Genomic DNA, 16,880 nt, shown 5'->3' with positions numbered 1-16,880 from the left:
ATGACCTTGTTGGTAAATAATATGAGGCTAAGTGATCACACACACACGTGTGTGTGTCATTATTACATACTATATGGTGTCCTGAATATGATTTGCTATGCAAAAAAGTTTGATGTCAGTTAGATCATATTGGTCACATATAGAACGTTTTTTCCCATGTTTGTTTGCATCATCTTGTTTTAAGCAGTAATTTAAAAGCATAACGTAAAAACACCATAATAACCATTATTTTACACAACAGGTAATTAACACACCTAAAGTAAGATTATTGCTTAACTTTACCCTCCTTTACATATTACATAACATTATGACCACTGACAGGTGAAGTGATAACACTGATTATCTCTTCATCACGGCACCTGTTAGTGGGTGGGATATATTAGGCAGCAAGTGAACATTTTATTTTCAGAGTTGATGTGTTAGAAGCAGGAAAAATGGGACAGCCTAAGGATTTGAGTGAGTTTGACAAGGGCCAAATTGTGATGGCTAGACGACTGGGTCAGAGCATCTCCAAAACTGCAGCTCTTGTGGGGTGTTCCTGGTCTGCAGTGGTCAGTATCTATCAAAAGTGGTCCAAGGAAGGAACAGTGGTAAACCAGCGATAGGGTCATGGGCGGCCGACAGGGTCATGTGGTCCGATCCAACAGACGAGCTACTGTAGCCTAAATTGCTGAAGAAGTTAATGCTGGTTCTGATAGAAAGGTGTCAGAATACACAGTGCATCACAGTTTGTTGCATATGGGGCTGCATAGCCGCAGACCAGTCAGGGTGCCCATGCTGACCCCTGTCCACCGCCGAAAATGCAAAGAATGGGCACTTGAGCATCGGAACTGGACCATGGAGCAATGGAAGAAGGTGGCGTGGTCTGATGAATCATTTTTATTTTACATTACATGGATGGTCGGGTGCCTGTCTCTTACCTGGGAAACACATGGCATCTGGATGCACTATGGGAAGAAGGCAAGCCAGCGGAGGCAGTGTAATGCTTTGGGCAATGTTCTACTGGGAAACCTTGGGTCCTGCCATCTATGTGTATTTTACTTTGACACATACCACCTACCTAAGCATTGTTGCAGATCATGTACATCCTTTCATGGAAACAGTATTCCCTGATGGCTGTGGTCTCTTTCAGCAGGATAATGCATTCTGCCACAAAGCAAAAATGGTTCAGGAATGGTTTGAGGAGCACAACAATGAGTTTGAGGTGTAGACTTGGTCTCAATCCAATTGAGCATCTGTGGGATGTGCTCGACAAACAAGTCTGATCCATGAAAGCCCCACCTCGCAACTTACAGGAGTTAAAGGATCTGCTGCTAACATCTTAGTGCCAGATACCACAGCACACATTCAGGGGTCTAGTGGAGTCCATGTGTCGATGGGTCAGGGCTGTTTTGTCAGCAAAAGGGGGACCAACACAATATTAGGAAGGTGGTCATAATGTTATGCCTGATCGGTGTATATAGAAGAAGTAGACCATTTTTTGCAAATGCTATAGAAAATGTTAATAGAAAAAGAACATAAAAGTAATTTTATTTGCTTTGCACTTTTTATGATGGACGTGCTGAGGTGCGACAAAGAAACAAGAAAGGTTTTCATCTATAATGATCAGCCATCTTTTCATCTTGGCTTTATTATCCTTATTACATCAAAGAACTAAAACTGCCCACCATAGACTATCAACGTCTCCGGCCTGCTACTCCATAACAAATTGATTATTTCATGCAATACTAAATAGGGATGGAAAGATAAAAGCCTGTATTCTACAAGAATCAGGTTAGTCAATACTCAGTCTCTATAAACAACTGTGTTAATCCTTATGTTAGGCACTTAATCAATAACATCAATCTTTCTACAGTGTGTATTATAAATGATATTAGATTTTGCACACATCTGTAATTACCCTGTTCACTTTGCCACTCATTTTTAACATCAATAATGAAATATTTTTCAATAAAGCTTGTGATCAATGGTTTAAAATATATTTACCATTAAATCTGCATACCACTGCTTCTGTGCCTTTATAGGTCTGCTGCTTTTTTACACCTACATATTTTTCACTTCATCACTGTTCATTAGATTTGCTAGGACTAAGAATGAAACATTGGTGTGTGTGTGTGTGTGTGTGTGTGTGTGTGTGTGTGTGTGTAAAAAACACTCTATCCCTTTAGCTGATGAAATCTAAAAAATAGCTTGATTGTAAAAGTGGACCCAGTCACACATGCCCTGCATGCACTTTGTAAAGAAAAAGAATAACAAAAAAATTGATGAAGGAAATGTGAAGGGGAGAGGGTGACGGGAGCAGGCAAGTCGTTGCTAGGAGACCACATCCTGCCAGACTGATCATGTGACTGGAGATAGCTGGTGAATGCAGTCTCACAAATCACAAGCACATGAAGTAAACACATACATGCTTATGTCATAATCACAGAACTGCCTTACCAGTAGTGCATGTTACACTCTGTAGGCTTGTGCATATTAGAAAAATACACTAGATTAATTTTACTCTGACACTAGTCCTTAACAGGTTAAGGACTGTGGGAATTTGGCAGCTAATGTTGTATGATCCTAATGCAATTACTGTGCCATAAAAAGTCCCTCTTGTCTTATTACAACCCCAAATCAGAAAAAGTTGGGACAGCATGGAAAATGCAAATAATAAAAACACACAGAGTTTCTTACATTTACTTTTATTCATTGCAGACAGAATGAACCTGAGATATTTTATGTTTTGTCTGGTCAACGTCATTTAATTTATTAATAAACATCCATTCCTGCATTTCAGGCCTGCAACACATTCCAAAAAAAGTTGGGACAGTAAAGCATTTACCACTTTGTAATGTTGCCATTCCTTTTCACCACACTTGGAGACCAAGTGGTTTAGTGTTTCAGTTTTTATTTTGTCCCATTCTTCCTGCAAACATGTCTTAAGATGTGCAACAGTACAGGGTCGTCGTTGTCGCATTTTTCATTTTAAAATTCTCCACACATTCTGTATTGGTGGTCAGGACTGCATGTTAGGACTGCAGGCAGGCCAGTTCAGTACCCGCACCCTCTTCTTCCGCAGCCATGCCTTTGTAATGTGTGCAGCATGTGGTTTTGTATTGTCTTGTTGAGAAATACATGGATGTACCTGGAAAAGACGACGTCTTGAAGGCAGCATATGTTGCTCTAAGATCTCAATGCACTTTTCTGTATTAATGCTGCCATCACAGAAGTGTAAATGACCTTTGCCAAGGGCACTGACACAGCCCCATACCATGACAGACCCTGGCTTTTGGACTTGTTGCTGATAACAGTCTGGATGGTTCTTTTCGTCTTTGGTCCAGAGCACACAGCATCCATTTTTCCCCAAAAAATATTACAACTTTATTCTCAGAATATTCTGACTTTATTCTCAAAATATTCTGACAAAATATTCTGAAATATACACATAAAACACAGGTGTAGGAAACAATAAACTAGGTTGTTTTTTTAGGAGGGGGGATGGGGGGTCAGAGGACCAAGGATTAAGAGTCACAGGCACTACTGATAAAATGCCTGTTTAAGATCTTGTCTTATCATCTCAGATCTGAGCACTCTCAGCAGTGCTCTTCAGTCCTGAACAGAACAGTTACCATAGCACACTGAGATACAGTGTCAGCATACTTTTTATTGCCCCAGTATTGAAGGTTTTCAGGATCACTGGGGAGAATTTCTTGAATCAGTGAATTTCCTCGGCTGTCTCAGGTGGTATAACAGTTGTCTGGCTTTTTACCAGAGCTTGAATGTGTTGACTTCAGTTCAACTCCTCAGAGATGTGTACTCCAGGGTACCTGAGGTTACTCACTCTTTCCACTTCTTTTTCCAATCCTGAGTGGGCTATTTGTTTGGTTTTGTTTATGTTATTGAAAGACACTTTCTCCACCTGATCACCTGATCGTTTGTCATTACGTTGCTGTTTTTTTAATTTTTAAAAGTTTAGCTTCTGGTCTCTATGCCTTCTTCTTCTTAATAGTTTTTTATTTTGTTTTTGGTGTCTTTGACTTCTTATTCTAAAAGAAAGATTTGAACTCCAGTTACCTATCCCTACACCTGGACCCGGGCTCCACAAGACTAGGACTAGATAAAAAAACGGACACATTAATAGCCTTATTATGACTCTCCTAGTGCTTTTCGGATAAAGAAGGACATCACAAAAATTGCTTTATTAATTCCTGAATCAAATCAAGGACAGAACAAAGGAAGAGGAAGGGGTAGGCCATGTTCTCTACCTTTTTTATTCTGGAGTATACAAATATACACTGATCAGCCATAACATTAAAACCACCTCCTTGTTTCTACACTCACTGTCCATTTTATCAGCTCCACTTGCCATATGGGAGCACTTTGTAGCTCTACAAGTACTGACTGTAGTCCATCTGTTTCTCTACATACCTTTTTAGCCTGCTTTCATCCTATTCTTCAATGGTCAGGACCCCCACAGGACCACCACAAAACAGGTGTTATTTGGGTGGTGGATCATTCTCAGCCCTGCAGTGACAATGACATGGTGGTGGTGTGTTTGTGTGTGTTGTGCTGGTATGAGTGAATCGGACACAGCAACACTGCTGAAGTTTTTAAATACCATGTCCACTCACTGTCAACTCTATTAGACACTCCTACCTAGTTGGTTCACCTTGTAGATGTAAAGTCAGAGACGATCGCTCATCTATTGCTGCTGTTTGAGTTGGTCATCTTCTAGCCTTCATCAGTGGTCACAGGACGCTGCCCACAGGACTCTGCCCACAGTGCACTGTTGGCTGGATATTTTTGGTTGGTGGACTATTCTCAGTCCAGCAGGGACAGGGAGGTGTTTAAAAACTCAATCAGCATTGCTGTGTCTTATCCACTCATACTAGCACAAGACACACTAACACACCACTACCATTGTCTTTGCAGTGCTGAGAATGAACCACCAGTCCACCACCCAAATAATACCTACTCTGTAGTGGTCCTGACCATTGAAGAACAGGGTAAAAGCAGGCTAAAAAAGTATGTAGAGAAATAGATGGACTACAATCAGTAATTGTAGAACTACAAAGTGCTTCTATATGGTAAGTGGAGCTAATAAAATGGACAGTGAGTGTAGAAACAAGGAGGTGGTTTTATTACGGCGGGGTGCTTGGGTGGTACAACGGTAAAACACGCTACAACAATAGAGCTCAAAAGTCTGAATCTTGCCTATACGATACAAATGATTCAGAAGAACATGTGAGTGCTTGTGTTACTGTCATGCTTAATTGAATTGCCCTGAGCCTAAGCAATTGGGTTTCTGGAAACCCTGATAACACTGATTGTAAACATGTCTGTATCAGCATGCTTGGTTAGTAAATACTGTATAATTATGGCTTTCTTTACCTCTAAGTAAATGTGAACAGTCCCCAAATCCCCTCTGCAACGCTGCTCATGTTCAAAATTATTAATGTGATTCTTTTAAGTTCTGTGCAGAAACTATTCTTTGCTTTTATTTTGTCTTGTCCTGCATATGGAAAGGAATGTCCCCATTGTAGGGTCTGTGCTCTGACAGATTAAGGTACAAATAATGGACTTGGGGGCCAGAGTAGTGCCAAAGCTTCCTGAATGTAGTTATCCATTGGCCTCTGCCTGGAAGTGGACACAATGAATAATCTGCCTCTGGGGTGGGGGGACTTGAGTGATATGCGAGACAAGGTTAATCGCGCAATCAAAAGAGAGATAGAAGGGCAGGATCTGGGCCATATGATTGCTATAGACTTCTTTAAGGTAATCATACTCCGGAAGGACCATAGACATTTCAATTGCCTCTGGTTGTACAACCAAGGTTGGTAAACCCATCATTGGTCACATCAGGCTATTTGCTGGAAGAGTGGACCCTAAAGGGAGACTGACCAAGTGCATCAATAGATCCTGGGGTTGTGTTGCTGCAACCACAGAACCCCAGGATGAGAGGGGTGCTTGGTGGAAAACACAATTTCTCTATAATTATGCTGTGCTGTTAGGTGCTTCCTTTTTGCGGCAGGAGAAGTTGTATGGCTTGTTACATTTTCCAGTTAGAAAAAAAGCAAGTTGTGCCACATTTACTTACAATTATTAGTTATAATTATATATTTATATTAGGTCCATACTTCTTCAAAACCCATTTCTAAAAAGCTGGGATGTTTTGTAAAATGCAGTAAAAAGAAGAATCTGTGATTTGTTAATTCTCCTGAATCTTCATTCAATTGATAAAAGTTAAATAAAGATTTTACTGATTACTGTATTTTGTAAATGTAAACACATTTAAAATTTGATGCCTGAAAAACACCCCCAAAAAGGAGGATCCATCAAAGGATCAGACAATGATGGGTCGTAGCAAGTATTAAGTGTGACCCATGTGAAACATAAAAGAAATGGAACCCTAATTAATATCATTGCTAACACCTGTGTTTGTCCTACTAGTTGTCAAAATGACTGCTTCGAAAAAGGTCTATTACAACAGGTTTGTGCAAGACATGCGTAAGCATTACATACACATGTTGTTTGAGTTTAATTCACAAGCTTGCTAATATGTGTAAGACCAACTTTCACATCATTCCATTCAAAATGCGAAAGATCACAGGATTGGACAGATATAACATCATAATTTTGCATTAGCAAGGCCACTTTCAAAGGAAAATTTGCAAACAAACTGAATACCCAAGATATGGTATTTAAGTTGTTATTAAAAGACAGAAGAATCAGGGAGGTCAAGGGCGGAAAAAGAACTAGAAGGCCAAGAAAACTTTCAAATCTGCTGAGGAGTGTCTCAGAATTTCTTTTATGCCAAGCTGACCGTTCTACAGTCCAAAGAAGCTATAATAATCCTTTTGGAAGAACAGCAGCCAAGTAACCATTTTGGAACAAAGATCGGAATGAAGATCAGTGGAAAAGAGTAATATGGAATAAAATAATCCAAGTGTGAAAACATGGTGGAGGGTCAACAGCTTAAGCCTTTTTCACAGTACTTTACCTTTATTAGATACACATATCTATGACATATTCTGTGTAAAATACATACATGTGCTCTGGTTGTTATCCAGGGGACACAAGTATTACTTACAGTACACTGTTCAGCCATAACATTAAAACCCACTCCTTATTTCTACACTCACTGTCCATTTTATCAGCTCCACTTACCATAAATAAGCATTTTATAATTCTACAATTACTGACTATAGTCCATCTGTTTCTGTGCATGCTTTGTTAGCCTTTCATGCTGTTCTCCAATGGTCAGGACTCTCCCAGGACCACTACAGAGTAGGTATTATTTAGGTGGATCATTCTCAGCTCTGCAGTGACACTGACATGGTGGTGGTATGTTAGTGTGTGTTGTGCTGGTATGAGTGAATAAAACACAACAGCGCTGATGAAGTTTTTAAACACCTCACTGTCACTGCTGGACTGAGAATACTCCACCAACCAAAATTATATCCAGCCAACAGCTCCCTGTGGGCAGTGCCCTGTGACCACTGATGAAGGTCTAGAAGATGACCAACTCAAACAGCAGCAATAGATGAGCGATCGTCTCTGACTTTACATCTACAAGGTGGACTAACTAGGTAGGAGTGTCTAATAGAGTGGACAGTGAGTGGACACGGTATTTAAAAACTCCAGCAGTGCTGCTGTGTCTGTTCCACTCATACCAGCACAACACACACTAACACACCAATACCATGTCAGTGTCACTGCAGTGCTGAGAATGATCCACCACCTAAATAATACCTGCTCTGTGGTGGTCCTGTGGGGGTCCTGACCATTGAAGAACAGGGTAAAAACAGGCTAAAACAAGTATGTAGAGAAACAGATGGACTACAGTCAGTAATTGTACAACTACAAAGTGCTTCTATATGGTAAGTGGAGCTGATAAAATGGAGTGTAAGTGTAGAAACTAGGAGGTGGTTTTAATGATATGGCTGATCAGGGTATATAACCAAATAACAGTATACTGTAAGGAACCTCCTCTGGCACATCACCTAATAAAGATGTTGCTTCTACATTCCTGATCACTATAGTAACGTTTCTGACGTGAAAAAGGCTATGACCACTCCACCTTTGTCCAATACTGCCTGGCTCTTTTGTGGAAGTAACTTAGGAGGAGGCTGGTTACATGAGTTATGTTCCATTGTATGTCCCATTATATATATTGGCTGTTATTCTGATTTATTTATTTGGCCCCTGTCTGCTACAGCTTTTATAAGGATGGGTCTCTTGCAGTTTCTTAAATGCTAGTCTGGTATTTTGTGATGTCAATAATGATTGGTATTGATGAAAGAAGATTTTAAGAAGATTGACCACTATTGCAGGTTTTCCCTTTTCTGGAGACATTTGCTCTTAGTGTTGAGTTTAATTGCTCTAGAAATTGCTTTGTATCCATTTCAATGCAGACGTGGTGTGCTTCATAGTGTGCTGGTTTTGAGGCAGTGAGGCTGCCATAAATCAAGCATGTGTGTGTGTCTAATCTAATTAAATTATTAATTACATTTTGTAAATTGGTTGAATGAGAAGGAAGAACTGTATTTTGAGATAAGTCTCAAATCTTCACATAATCTTTAGGTAATTCAGCTCTGTTGTTCAGATCTGTTGGATGCACTATGCATTCAGAAATGCATTTACACTGCATTTAACTCACAAGGCTTGTCAACAATATTGCTCACAGTGCTCTGATTGGCTGTAAGAACCAACTTGTTGCTAGGCTATTTTCATAAAGCTGTCTCATGTTGATGCTGTATAGGAGTGCAGTATGAAGTAAATGCATTCATGTAGGTTTCCTAAGAGGATCCATGACACAGAAGCACAGTTAAGAAAGAGAAAACAACCAGAAGTGTATGTCTGTTGATAATATTATGATGTCATTAAAACAATGGGATTGATGCTTGTTATTAACATGGAGGCCATCAGGGAAGGGGTACAGCACCTGAGGCTAAAAGTAATTCAGCCGTTCTCTTGCTTTGCTTATCCAGTGATGTTGTTTTGTTTTGTTTTGTTTTTTCAAATTACTAAGATATTCAAAATGTAAAGGTATTAAATTAGAAAAGCAAATATGTAACAAATGGATATAATAAAGCAGAGAAAAATAATAGAAGATTTTCCAGAAAGAAAATAAGAACACTGCCACTGATCATTCCACTGGGAACATGAGCCAGTTTATTTTCACACAAAACACTATATGGAAAACACTTCTATTGCATTGGGGAAAGTAAAAGTTATGATACAAAATTCTAAATTTCAGGATAATAAAATATACTTCAACCAAAATAGTATTTAATTCATTTATTAATCTCTAGTCCTGGATTTATCCTGATTAGGGTCACAGTGAAGCCTACTGGAAATTAATTTGAAAAAGGTTTACTAATCCATAACAGGGCATCACCTGCTTAACTGTTCACTTACACATAGGAGGCACGGAGGACACCAAGTGATTTAGTGTTTCAGGTTGTATTTTGTCTCATTCTTCCTGCAAACACGTCTTAAGATGTGCAACAGTACGGGGTTGTCGTTGTCACATTTTTCGTCCAAAATTCTCCACACATTCACTAATGGGGACAGGTCAGGACTGCAGGCAGGCCAGTCCAGTGCCTGTACCCTCTTCTTCTGCAGCCATGCCTTTGTAATGTATGCAGCATGTGGTTTTGTATTGTCTTGTTAAAAAATGCATGGACGTCCCTGAAAAAGACGACGTCTTGAAGGCAGCATATGTTGCTCCAGGGATGGAGAGGCCATTGGGAGGGTCTGGAGTTTTCCCAGTGGGCCGCTCTGTATGTGGGCCGCTGAGAGAGTGAAAAATAAATTCTGTTTTAAATATTCCTGAATAATAATCCTGAAGTGTGCATTGGCCCACCACAGTATCCTCACTGCATGTCCACTGGCCAATCACAGAAATGTCCCTCCCCCAGGATAAACCGTAATCACAACCACCAGTTCAAAAAATACATAAGCTGCGTCCGGAATCGCATACTTCCATACTCAATAGTATGCTAAATGAGGACGCGAGAGCGGTTAGTATGTCCGAATACACAGTATACACAAAGAGGTACGCAAGAAGTACCCGGATGACCTACTTATTGGGCAGCCATGTTTGAGTATGCAAGCGATGCACACTTGCGGTCCGTTAATGTATCCCATAATGCAACTGGAGCTGCGTAGGCGTTCGAAGCGTAATAAGAAACAAGAAAGATAGCGGTCCTCTGTTTACAAGTAAGATAAATAAAATAAAACATTTTAAAGACGAATAAATAACAAAAACACGATAAATATCCAAAAGTTTGGCGAGTGGGGTTTGTAATGAGTCTGTAACCATGGTGATATTACGTCATCACGTCCCATGTCATCACTTGACGTTGGAAAGATGGCGGATGTAGTGCGTAGCAGTGTTGTGTGCATACTGCATACTTCTGTACTGGAAGTATGTACTTTTTTATCGGCAGAGTAGTGCATTCTTCCTCCAATCTAGTACGTACTCTCTAAGTATGCGATTCCGGACGCAGCTATAGTGAATGAATGCGAGATGGAGAAATGGTCGAAAAGGCATAAAGGAGGTGCAGAAAAAAGCCCGTGATAAAAAACAGAAGAAGCTGCAAGCAGATGCAGAAAAGTGCAGGAAACAGTACAACCTGTTTGGCAGTGAGGAACTACAGCATAGCCAAAGAGCAGAAAAGGGAAAGTTAGTGTTCAGTGCCTCTGCTTCGTTAGTAACGCCATTTAAGAAGAGACTGTGGGCCCATCTCAAATGTCGCCTATGCCCTACTTAGGGTACTTCCTAACAGCACAAAACACTTCTTTTAACAGTCACTGAATGATTAATAAGTAGTTATCTAGGCTACTGTTGGATACCAGGGGCTTTAAACCAGCCATTTTAAAGACTATTTTTGTGAAAGTTTTATTACGTCATGTCCAACATAGTGCACGACATAGGGCGGTGGATATAATTTGAGATTGTACCATTAGTCTCTGCTCCTCATCTTGTCCTCTATACAGAAAGGAAAATGCAGTTGTTCAGGACATTTTTAGAGTGATTATGTGCATAGCTCTCATGGTTAATTTCCCTTGTCAACATATTTAAGTATTTACACATTTATTTCTTTGCTCATCAAAGCAATGCGCTAATTTGGAACAAACGTAAATCACGTGTGATTAAAAGTGCGAAAAAAGCATATTTACCAGTATTAAAGGTTTATTTCTTGCGGTTTAATGAGACAGGATGGGGAAATCCAACAGAACCATTTAAGAAACTGTGAATTTTAAGAAATATTGTAGAATTTGTAATTGTGGGTGATAGATGGATAGAACCATTAATCCCAAAGAAAAGTGTTGGAAATATACTGTATATATATATATACAGTGTATCACAAAAGTGAGTACACCCCTCACATTTCTGCAGATATTTAAGTATATCTTTTCATGGGACAACACTGACAAAATGACACTTTGACACAATGAAAAGTAGTCTGTGTGCAGCTTATATAACAGTGTAAATTTATTCTTCCCTCAAAATAACTCAATATACAGCCATTAATGTCTAAACCACCGGCAACAAAAGTGAGTACACCCCTTAGTGAAAGTTCCTGAAGTGTCAATATTTTGTGTGGCCACCATTATTTCCCAGAACTGCCTTAACTCTCCTGGGCATGGAGTTTACCAGAGCTTCACAGGTTGCCACTGGAATGCTTTTCCACTCCTCCATGACGACATCACGGAGCTGGCGGATATTCGAGACTTTGCGCTCCTCCACCTTCCGCTTGAGGATGCCCCAAAGATGTTCTATTGGGTTTAGGTCTGGAGACATGCTTGGCCAGTCCATCACCTTTACCCTCAGCCTCTTCAATAAAGCAGTGGTCGTCTTAGAGGTGTGTTTGGGGTCATTATCATGCTGGAACACTGCCCTGCGACCCAGTTTCCGGAGGGAGGGGATCATGCTCTGCTTCAGTATTTCACAGTACATATTGGAGTTCATGTGTCCCTCAATGAAATGTAACTCCCCAACACCTGCTGCACTCATGCAGCCCCAGACCATGGCATTCCCACCACCATGCTTGACTGTAGGCATGACACACTTATCTTTGTACTCCTCACCTGATTGCCGCCACACATGCTTGAGACCATCTGAACCAAACAAATTAATCTTGGTCTCATCAGACCATAGGACATGGTTCCAGTAATCCATGTCCTTTGTTGACATGTCTTCAGCAAACTGTTTGCGGGCTTTCTTGTGTAGAGACTTCAGAAGAGGCTTCCTTCTGGGGTGACAGCCATGCAGACCAATTTGATGTAGTGTGCGGCGTATGGTCTGAGCACTGACAGGCTGACCCCCCACCTTTTCAATCTCTGCAGCAATGCTGACAGCACTCCTGCGCCTATCTTTCAAAGACAGCAGTTGGATGTGACGCTGAGCACGTGCACTCAGCTTCTTTGGATGACCAACGCGAGGTCTGTTCTGAGTGGACCCTGCTCTTTTAAAACGCTGGATGATCTTGGCCACTGTGCTGCAGCTCAGTTTCAGGGTGTTGGCAATCTTCTTGTAGCCTTGGCCATCTTCATGTAGCGCAACAATTCGTCTTTTAAGATCCTCAGAGAGTTCTTTGCCATGAGGTGCCATGTTGGAACTTTCAGTGACCAGTATGAGAGTGTGTGAGAGCTGTACTACTAAATTGAACACACCTGCTCCCTATGCACACCTGAGACCTAGTAACACTAACAAATCACATGACATTTTGGAGGGAAAATGCTCAATTTGGACATTTAGGGGTGTAGTCTCTTAGGGGTGTACTCACTTTTGTTGCCGGTGGTTTAGACATTAATGGCTGTATATTGAGTTATTTTGAGGGAAGAATAAATTTACACTGTTATATAAGCTGCACACAGACTACTTTTCATTGTGTCAAAGTGTCATTTTGTCAGTGTTGTCCCATGAAAAGATATACTTAAATATCTGCAGAAATGTGAGGGGTGTACTCACTTTTGTGATACACTGTATATATATATATTAGGGCTGTCGAAGTTAACGCGATAATAACGCATTAACGCGATTTCAATTTAACGCGATTAAAAATAATAGTGCCGTTAACGCAAATTCTAGTTAATGTTGAGACTTGACTGGTAGAACTACAACGCTCGGTTACATTATGTTAACATTATGTTAAAACAAACGTTTTAATGTCGGACTTGCCACCGTTTTTCATTTGCGGTTTGTTAGCATAATGTAACCGAGCGTTGTAGTGATGCACTTATAAAGAAATAAATACACGCTATATTCACAAGTTGTCGGGAGCAGAACACTTTTATTAACTTATTCTGTTAAGGTACCAAATACCGGAAAGCTGAGTCAAGCACATTAGTCCATGAACTATGGAAGCCCCAAAGGGTCAAAACACACTCACTTCGTGTAGAAACGGCCATCAAACCATTGTCACAATACAACCACAGAAAAGTCTGTTACAATAACTACGCCTTATCCCACCTAAAGCACCGCTGATCTACAATGTTTGCTGATGGAGAAATTCTAAACTACAATCTGACATTTACTGCCTAGTATGTGAGTGAATAAAACTCCCTTACAGTTTTCTCTTGTCCCAGCAGTTTTTAACATCAGTACATTTAGCATAAAATGTGTTCACCATTTTAATTGTAACATTTCACATAAAAATCCTTGTTTTCTATAACATTTACACAGATTTTTTTTAATGCGATTAATCGCGATTAACTATATGAAATTCTGAGATTAATCGCGATTAAAATTTTTCATCGTTTGACAGCCCTAATATATATATATATATATATATATATATATATATACAGTGTATCACAAAAGTGAGTACACCCCTCACATTTCTGCAAATATTTCATTATATCTTTTCATGGGACAACACTATAGACATGAAACTTGGATATAACTTAGAGTAGTCAGTCTACAGCTTGTATAGCAGTGTAGATTTACTGTCTTCTGAAAATAACTCAACACACAGCCATTAATGTCTAAATAGCTGGCAACATAAGTGAGTACACCCCACAGTGAACATGTCCAGATTGCGCCCAAATGTGTCGTTGTCCCTCCCTGGTGTCATGTGTCAAGGTCCCAGGTGTAAATGGGGAGCAGGGCTGTTAAATTTTGTGTTTTGGGTACAATTCTCTCATACTGGCCACTGGATATTCAACATGGCACCTCATGGCAAAGAACTCTCTGAGGATGTGAGAAATAGAATTGTTGCTCTCCACAAAGATGGCCTGGGCTATAAGAAGATTGCTAACACCCTGAAACTGAGCTACAGCATGGTGGCCAAGGTCATACAGCGGTTTTCCAGGACAGGTTCCACTCGGAACAGGCTTCGCCAGGGTCGACCAAAGAAGTTGAGTCCACGTGTTCGGCGTCATATCCAGAGGTTGGCTTTAAAAAATAGACACATGAGTGCTGCCAGCATTGCTGCAGAGGTTGAAGACGTGGGAGGTCAGCCTGTCAGTGCTCAGACCATACGCCGCACACTGCATCAACTCGGTCTGCATGGTCGTCATCCCAGAAGGAAGCTGACGCACAAGAAAGCCAGCAAACAGTTTGCTGAAGACAAGCAGTCCAAGAACATGGATTACTGGAATGCCCTGTGGTCTGACGAGACCAAGATAAACTTGTTTGGCTCAGATGGTGTCCAGCATGTGTGGCGGCGCCCTGGTGAGAAGTACCAAGACAACTGTATCTTGCCTACAGTCAAGCATGGTGGTGGTAGCATCATGGTCTTGGGCTGCATGAGTGTTGCTGGCACTGGGGAGCTGCAGTTCATTGAGGGAAACATGAATTCCAACATGTACTGTGACATTCTGAAACAGAGCATGATCCCCTCCCTTCAAAAACTGGGCCTCATGGCAGTTTTCCGACAGGATAACGACCCCAAACACAACCTCCAAGATGACAACTGCCTTGCTGAGGAAGCTGAAGGTAAAGGTGATGGACTAAACCCAATTGAGCACCTGTGGCGCATCCTCAAGTGGAAGATGGAGGAGTTCAAGGTGTCTAACATCCACTAGCTCCGTGACGTCATCATGGAGGAGTGGAAGAGGATTCCAGTAGCAACCTGTGCAGCTCTGGTGAATTCCATGCCCAGGAGGGTTAAGGCAGTGATAATAATGGTGGTCACACAAAATATTGACACTTTGGGCACAATTTGGACATGTTCACTGTGGGGTGTACTCACTTATGTTGCCAGCCATTTAGACATTAATGGCTGTGTGTTGAGTTATTTTCAGAAGACAGTAAATCTACACTGCTATACAAGTTGTACACTGACTACTCTAAGTTATATCCAAGTTTCATGTCTACAGTGTCGTCCCATGAAAAGATATAATAAAATATTTGCAGAAATGTGAGGGGTGTACTCACTTTTGTGATACACTGTATATATATATATATATACATATACAGTGTATCACAAAAGTGAGTACACCCCTCACATTTCTGCAAATATTTTATTATATCTTTTCATGGGACAACACTATAGAAATAAAACTTGGATATAACTTGTATAGCAGTGTAGATTTACTGTCTTCTGAAAATAACTCAACACACAGCCATTAATGTCTAAATAGCTGGCAACATAAGTGAGTACACCCCACAGTGAACATGTCCAAATTGTGCCCAAAGTGTCAATATTTTGTGTGACCACCATTATTATCCAGCACTGCCTTAACCCTCCTGGGCATGGAATTCACCAGAGCTGCACAGGTTGCTACTGGAATCCTCTTCCACTCCTCCATGATGACATCATGGAGCTGGTGGATGTTAGACACCTTGAACTCCTCCACCTTCCACATGAGGATGCGCCACAGGTGCTCAATTGGGTTTAGTCCATCACCTTTACCTTCAGCTTCCTCAGCAAGGCAGTTGTCATCTTGGAGGTTGTGTTTGGGGTCGTTATCCTGTTGGAAAACTGCCATGAGGCCCAGTTTTCGAAGGGAGGGGATCATGCTCTGTTTCAGAATGTCACAGTACATGTTGGAATTCATGTTTCCCTCAATGAACTGCAGCTCCCCAGTGCCAGCAACACTCATGCAGCCCAAGACCATGATGCTACCACCACCATGCTTGACTGTAGGCAAGATACAGTTGTCTTGGTACTTCTCACCAGGGCGCCGCCACACATGCTGGACACCATCTGAGCCAAACAAGTATATCTTGGTCTCGTCAGACCACAGGGCATTCCAGTAATCCATGTTCTTGGACTGCTTGTCTTCAGCAAACTGTTTGCGGGCTTTCTTGTGCGTCAGCTTCCTTCTGGGATGACGACCATGCAGACCGAGTTGATGCAGTGTGCGGCGTATGGTCTGAGCACTGACAGGCTGACCTCCCACGTCTTCAACCTCTGCAGCAATGCTGGCAGCACTCATGTGTCTATTTTTTAAAGCCAACCTCTGGATATGACGCCGAACACGTGGACTCAACTTCTTTGGTCGACCCTGGCGAAGCCTGTTCCGAGTGGAACCTGTCCTGGAAAACCGCTGTATGACCTTGGCCACCATGCTGTAGCTCAGTTTCAGGGTGTTAGCAATCTTCTTATAGCCCAGGCCATCTTTGTGGAGAGCAACAATTCTATTTCTCACATCCTCAGAGAGTTCTTTGCCATGAGGTGCCATGTTGAATATCCAGTGGCCAGTATGAGAGAATTGTACCCAAAACACCAAATTTAACAGCCCTGCTTCCTATTTACACCTGGGACCTTGACACATGACACCAGGGAGGGACAACGACACATTTGGGCACAATTTGGACATGTTCACTGTGGGGTGTACTCACTTATGTTGCCAGCTATTTAGACATTAATGGCTGTGTGTTGAGTTATTTTCAGAAGACAGTAAATCTACACTGCTATACAAGCTGTACACTGACT

Source organism: Trichomycterus rosablanca, chromosome 2 (genome assembly GCF_030014385.1).
Source record: "Trichomycterus rosablanca isolate fTriRos1 chromosome 2, fTriRos1.hap1, whole genome shotgun sequence".
Lineage (NCBI taxonomy): Eukaryota > Metazoa > Chordata > Actinopteri > Siluriformes > Trichomycteridae > Trichomycterus > Trichomycterus rosablanca.
This window is presented reverse-complemented; position numbering follows the sequence as displayed.